At 43.6% G+C, this 7092-nt stretch overlaps 1 pseudogene; it reads left to right on the top strand.

The window, feature by feature from the left end:
• Positions 1-2761: 2761 nt before the first annotated feature.
• The window catches only part of LOC112071521 (mitogen-activated protein kinase 1-like), a 14502-nt pseudogene continuing 10171 nt past the window's right edge, over positions 2762-7092 (top strand).

Raw genomic sequence — 7092 nt, 5'->3', positions numbered from 1 at the left:
CTCATCCCAAACCATCTCAATTGGKTTGAGGTCRGGTGATTGTRGAGGCCAGGTSATCTGATGCAGCACTCCATCACTCTCCTTCTTGGTCAAATAMCCCTTACAYAGCCTGGAGGTGTGTTGGGTCATTGTCCTGTTGAAAAACAAATGWTAGTCSCACTAAGCCCAAATCAGATGGGATGGCGTATCGCTGCAGAATGCTGTGKTAGCCATGCTGGTTAAGTGTGGCTTGAATTATAAATATATCAGTGTCACCAGCAAAGCCCCATCACACCTCCTCCTCCATGCTTCACGGCAAGAAATACATATGCGTAGATCATCTGTTCACGCACACCGCGTCTCACAAAGACACGGCGGTTGGAACCAAAAATCTACAATTTGACCTCATCAGACCAAAGGACAGATTTCCACTGGTCTAATGTCCACTGCTCGTGTTTCTTGGCCCAAACAAGTATCTTCTTCTTATTGGTGTCCTTTAGTAGTGGTTTCTTTGCAGCAATTCGACCATGAAGGCCTGATTCACACAGTTTCCTCTGAACAGTTGATGTTGAGATKTGTCTGTTACTTGAACTCTGAAGCATTTATTTGGGCTGCAATTTCTGAGGCTGGTAACTCTAATTAACTTATCCTCTGCAGCAGAGGTAACTCTGGGTCTTCCTTTCCTGTGGTGGTCCTCATGAGAGCCAGTTTCATCATAGCGCTTGATAGTTTTTGTGACTGACCTTAAAGAAACTTTCAAAGTTCTTGACATTTTCCAGATTGACTGACCTTCATGTCTTAAAGTAATGATGGACTGTCGTTTCTCTTTGCTTATTTGAGCTGTTCATGCCATAATATGGACCTGGTCTTTTACCAAATAGGGCTATCTTCTGTATATCTCCCCATCTTGTCACAACACAACTGATTGGCTAAAAACGCATTAAGAAGAAAATAAATTCCACAAATGAACTTTTAAGAAAGCACACCTGTTAAATGAAATGCATTCCAGGTGACAACCTCATGAAGCTGGTTAAGAGAATGCCAAGTGTGCAAAGCTGTCATGAAGGCAAAGGGTGGCTACTTTGAAGAATCTCAAATGTAAAATATATTTTGATTTGTTTAACACTTTTTTGTTTGCTACATGATTCCATATGTGTTATTTCATAGTTGTAATGTCTTCACTGTTATTCTACAATGTAGAAAATAGTATCATACAAGAAAGAACACCAACTCATTCAAGGGTTTAAAACGTTAAAAAAAAAATCTATACAGTTTCACAATTCTTGACATTTAATCCGAGTAAAAATTCCCTGTCTTAGGTCAGTTAGGATCACCACTTTATTTTAAGAATGTGAAATGTCAGAATAATAGTAGAGAGAATGATTTATTTCAGCTTTTATTTCTTTCATCACATTCCCAGTGCGTCAGAAGTAAATATACACAATTAGTATTTGGTAGCATTGCCTTTAAATTGTTTAACTTGGGTCAAATGTTTCGGGGTAGCCTTCTACAAGCTTGGCCCATTCCTGACCCATCCTCCTGACCAGAGTTGTATAACTGAGTCAGGTTTGTAGGCTCCTTGCTCGCACACCACCTTTTCAGTTCTCCCACACATTTTCTATAGGATTGAGGTCAGGGCTCTGTGATGCCACTCCAATACCTTGACTTTGTTACTTAAGCCATTTTTGCCACAAACGTTGGAAGTATGCTTGGGTCATTGTCCATTTGGAAAGACCCATTTGCGACCAAGATTTGACTTCCTAGACTGATGTTCTTGAATGTTGCTTCACATATATCCACATAATTTCCCTCCCTCATGATGCCATCTATTTGTGAAGTGCCAACCCAATCCCTCCTGCCAGAAAAGCACCCCCACAACATATGCTACCACCCCGTGCTTTCACGGTTGGGATGTGTGTTCTTCGGCTTGCAAGCGCCCCCTTTTTCCCAAACATAACCATGATCGTATGGCCAAACGTTCTATTTTTGTTTCATCAGACCAGAGGACATTTCTCCAAAAAAGTACTACCTTGTCCCCCATGTGCATTGCCAAACCGTAGTCTGGCTTTTTATGGCGGTTTTGGACAGTGGCTTCTTCCTTGCTGAGCGACCTTACAGGTTATGGTCACTATAGGACTCGTTTTACTGTGGATATAGATAATTCTGTACCTGTTTCCTCCAGCATCTTCACAAGTTCCTTTGCTGTTGTTCTGCGATTGATTTGCACTTTTCGCACAAGTATGTCACCATGTAACGCTTTGGTATGTCGCCATGTGACTTTCTCATTGTTGCAGCCTGAATTCAAAATAGATTACATTAAATATGTATTTTCTCACCCATCTACAGACAATACCCCATAAAGACAAAATGAAAACCATGTTTTTAGAAATTTTACCAATTTTATTAAACTTGAAACTTGAAATATCGAATTTACATAAGTATTCATACCCCTGAGTCAATACATGTTAGAATCACGTTTGGCAGCGAGTACAGCTGTGAGTCTTTTTGTCTGAGAGTTTTCTTTTGCGAGGGTGGAGACTTATGGAACTCCCAATTTCTAACAGGTATATATCCACATTTAATTCACACAGCTGACCAAATTACGCAAGATTTTAGCGCTCAGTTAACTGAGATACACTGTTGGTCTTTAACAGTGTGTAACCCAGCTACTCATGACCTGATGGAGACAGACCTGTACAAGCTGAGCCTTAGATCTAATGACATGGGTTGTGTTGTTGTACCTATCTAGCAGATTCCTTAACCCCTTGTCTCCTAGCTACATCGTGCAGGACCTGATGGAGACAGACCTGTACAAGCTCCTGAAGACCCAGCGCCTGAGCAACGATCACATCTGTTACTTCCTGTATCAGATCCTGAGAGGTCTGAAGTACATCCACTCTGCCAACGTCCTGCACCGCGACCTCAAACCCTCCAACCTGCTGCTCAATACCACCTGTGACCTAAAGGTACTGACCCCTGACCCTAACGTCCTGCACCGCGACCTCAAACCCTCCAAATCACTGAAGCTGGAGTATTTTATATATATATATATATAAATCTTATATCTCCCTCACTAACTTTAGTTAGGTCACAGTTGTAAATGAGAACTTGTTCTCAACTGGCCTACCTGGTTAAAATAATAGGTGAAAAATAAAAAAATGTCGCAAGGATCTGGACACAATTCCTTGCAGCTGAAAATGTCCCAGTTCTTCCATGGCCTGCATACTCACCAGACATRTCATCCATTGAGCATGTTTGGGATGCTCTGGATCGAGGTGTACGACAGCGTGTTCCAGTTCACGCCAATATCCAGCAACTTCCCACAGCCATTGAAGAGGAGTGGGACAACATTCCACAGGCCACAATCAACATCCTGATCAACTCTATGTGAAGGAGATGTGTCGTGCTGCATGAGGGAAATGGTGGTCACACCAGATACCATAGCGGACAAAAGTCAATGCATGGGGCATCTCTGCCATCACAGCGAACGTCCATTTGGAGAGCAGAAGGTGGGGAGTTTGAGTCAGTTTCCTCTTGATTGCAATAGATGCAGTAGCATTAAATTCTTCCTTTCACAGTGTTATCTGACAAAGGCATTGATGGGAGTGCCTCTGCCTTCAGTGATTTTTGCAATTTGTTCCAGTCATTGGCAGCAGAGAACTGGAAGGAAAAGCGGCCAAAAGGGGAGTTGCCTTTGGGGATGACCAGTGAAATATACCTGCTGGAGTTGACCACAGCAAACCGCATTAAATTCTCTGGCAACAGCTCTGGTGGACGATTCCTGCTGTCAGCATGCCAATTTGACGATTCCTCAAAACTTGAGACCTCTGGCATTGTGTTGTGTGGCAAAACTGCACATTTTAGTGGTATTTTATTGTCCCCAGCACAAGGTGCACCTGTGTAATGATCCTGCTGTTTTGTCAGCTTCTTGATATGCCACACTTGTCAAGTGGATGGATTATCTTGGCAAAGGAGGAATGCTCACTAAAAGGGATGTGAAGACATTTGTGTACACAATTTGAGAGAATTAAGCTTTTTGTGTTTATGGAACATTTCTGGGATATTTTATTTCAGCTCATGAAACATGGGACCAACACTTGTTGCGTTTAGTGTGTAAAACAATTTCACTACATGGAGTCACGACCCCAAGTTTGGGAACAGCTGCCCTAACCTCTAACCTACTGCACCGAGACCTCAGGCCCTCCAACCTGCTGCTCAATTACATCTGTGATCACAAAATACACTACTAACCTCTAACGTCCTGCACCGAGACCTCAGGCCCTCCAACCTGCTCCTGAATTCCATCTGTGATCACAAAATACACTACTAACCTCTAACGTCCTGCACCGAGACCTCAGGCCCTCCAACCTGCTGCTCAATACCACCTGCGACCTCAAGGTAACGAACCTTGACCCCTAACCTAATCAGTAATAATACTACACTTTGGACCTGTTTCCGGGGCACTGTCTGGGTCTAAAACGATTGCTTAATGGAGAATCTTTATTGAAAGTGTTTGTTTATTCCAGGACTAGGTTTAGTCTGGGAAATCAGCTCCTTCCAGGACTAGGTTTAGTTTGGGAAATCAGCTCCTTCCAGGACTAGGTTTAGTCTGGGAAATCAGCTCCTTCCAGGACTAGGTTTAGTCTGGGAAATCAGCTCCTTCCAGGACTAGGTTTAGTACTGGGACAATTCGGCTTCTCCAGACTTAAGTTTCTACAAGGCAGTCAGGCTTCAAAATGCATGTTTGCTGTTACATTCTGCCGATGTCCCCAACTGAAGGTTGCCATTTCTTCCATTGGTTGAGCTCTCGCTAAACCCTCTTCTCTCCCTTCCTCACTAACATCACTCGTTTTACTTCTATCCTCCCTCCTCTCCTCACAACGTCCCTCCCGCTGTCCCCTCCGAATGATCCCCTTTCTATCTCCTTTCATTCTCCCTTTCCTCCTCTCCTCACTAATGTCCTCTGAATGTCTCCTTTAATCTCTTTCATTCTGCTCTCTCTTCCTTCTCGCTGCTGCCTCCCCCAACCCCCCCCCCCCCCCCCCCCCCCCCCCCCCCCGCTGCTCTCTTCCACTTAACATCCCCTCCTCTTCCCCTCTCCTTAGATCTGCACTTCGGTCTTGCACGTGTGGCTGACCCAGACCACGACCACACAGGTTTCCTGACGGAGTATGTAGCTACTCGCTGGTACCGGGCGCCTGAGATCATGCTCAACTCCAAGGTTAGCGCCACCTGGTGGCCAGACAGATAAATGCCAAATCTCAATGCACCACACACCATGACACAAGACCAGGGGTTTTCAACCTTTCCTTGCCCAGGCAAACCGGTGACCCAGGGACTGCGATCATATGTTAAGACAAGATGTGATATATATTTTTACTATCAGGTGAACGCTAATGAAAGTAGAATTATTCAACATGTAAAATGAATAGAATTGTTGGGACAGTTTCATTATGTTGACCTCCCCACAGTTTATTGGAAGAGGAAGTGTAAACTCTAACATACCTTTTCTAGCTAATAGATTATCTTGGTGGCGTGGACAAAATGTTGCTGTTTTTAAAGCGTGCATGCTAACCGTTCCTGTAGACTTCCAGTCATTGCGCTAATGCTAGTTAGGTGGTTTCCATGACCCAACGCAAACTTCTTTTATACTGGACAGAGACTTTTTATTTATTTAACCTTTATTTTATCAGGGAGTCCGAATTACAGAAATGACACACAACAAAATAAATACAAGCAGAAAGAAAAAGTCTTAAACACATTAATACGGTCCTCAATCAGCTTCCTGAATTGACCTAGAGACACCAGAACATCACATTCATCAGTAATACGGTCCTCAATCAGCTTCCTGAATTGACCTAGAGACACCAGAACATCACATTCCTCAGTAATAAGGTCCTCAATCAGCTTCCTGAATTGACCCAGAGACACCAGAACATCACATTGAAAATCATTTTGAAGATTGTTCCACAAATAAGGTGCAAGATAACTAAAAGCTGACTCAGTAGAGACCAATGGAATTTCCAGAGTTAGCCATCCCTGAGATTGGGTCTGGTAACTCGTTTGTCTTAAGTAATGATGTTAGGTACAGTGGGACTTTTTAACATTTATTTTTTACAGATACGTCGATATTGTTAACAGTAAAAAGTACAGGACTTAGAATCGACCCCTGAGGGACATGTTTCGTAATATCCAGGAACCCTGAATTTTTGTAAACTTTTATATTTTCTCCCCCTTTTGAGGAAAGCCTCTGAATTAGCAGTGAGTGACCGACAGTATTGAAAGCCTCTGAATTAGCAGTGAGTGACCGACAGTATTGAAAGCCTTTGACCGGTTCATGAAGAGGGCAGCACAATGTTGCCTTTTATCCACACAGTTAACCACATCATTTATAACTAGGAATGCAGCAGAGATGGTGCTAGGACCTGGTCTAAAACCTGGCTGACATTTCAAAGATGAGAAAGATCTTAGCTGAGAATTAATCAAGGATTCTAATGTTTTAGCTGGGCAAGAAAGTTTAGAAATGGGCCAATTTTTTTGTTTTTGTTTGTTATTTGGGTCACAAGGGTCACCACCAGATATTATCGTCAGGTTAGGGGGAGTACATTGCCCTGTCCACACCTTGGGGTCAGGTTAGGGGGAGTACGTGGGCCCTGTCCACACCTTGGGGTCAGGTTAGGGGGAGTACATGGGCCCTATCCACACCTTGGGGTCAGGTTAGAGGGGGTACATGGTCCGTATCCACACCTTGGGGTCAGGTTAGGGGGAGTACATNGTACATGGTCCGTATCCACACCTTGGGGTCAGGTTAGGGGGAGTACATGGTCCGTATCCACACCTTGGGGTCAGGTTAGAGGGGGTACATGGTCCGTGTCCACACCTTGGGGTCAGGTTAGGGGCAGTACATGGTCCGTATCCACACCTTGGGGTCAGGTTAGGGGGAGTACACCACCCCTGTATTAGTCTACAATAGAGTAGACTAATACAGACTAAACATGTATCTGCTGTATTAATACTAGAGGTTACTACATGTATCTGCTGTGTTAATGCTAGAGGTTACTACATGTATCTGCTGTATTAATACTAGAGGTTCCTACATGTATCTGCTGTATT

This window comes from Salvelinus sp. IW2-2015, unplaced genomic scaffold, assembly GCF_002910315.2.
Source record: "Salvelinus sp. IW2-2015 unplaced genomic scaffold, ASM291031v2 Un_scaffold1630, whole genome shotgun sequence".
NCBI lineage: Eukaryota > Metazoa > Chordata > Actinopteri > Salmoniformes > Salmonidae > Salvelinus > Salvelinus sp. IW2-2015.
The sequence above is the reverse complement of the archived record's forward strand: the minus strand, read 5'-3'. Positions and strand labels throughout refer to the sequence as shown.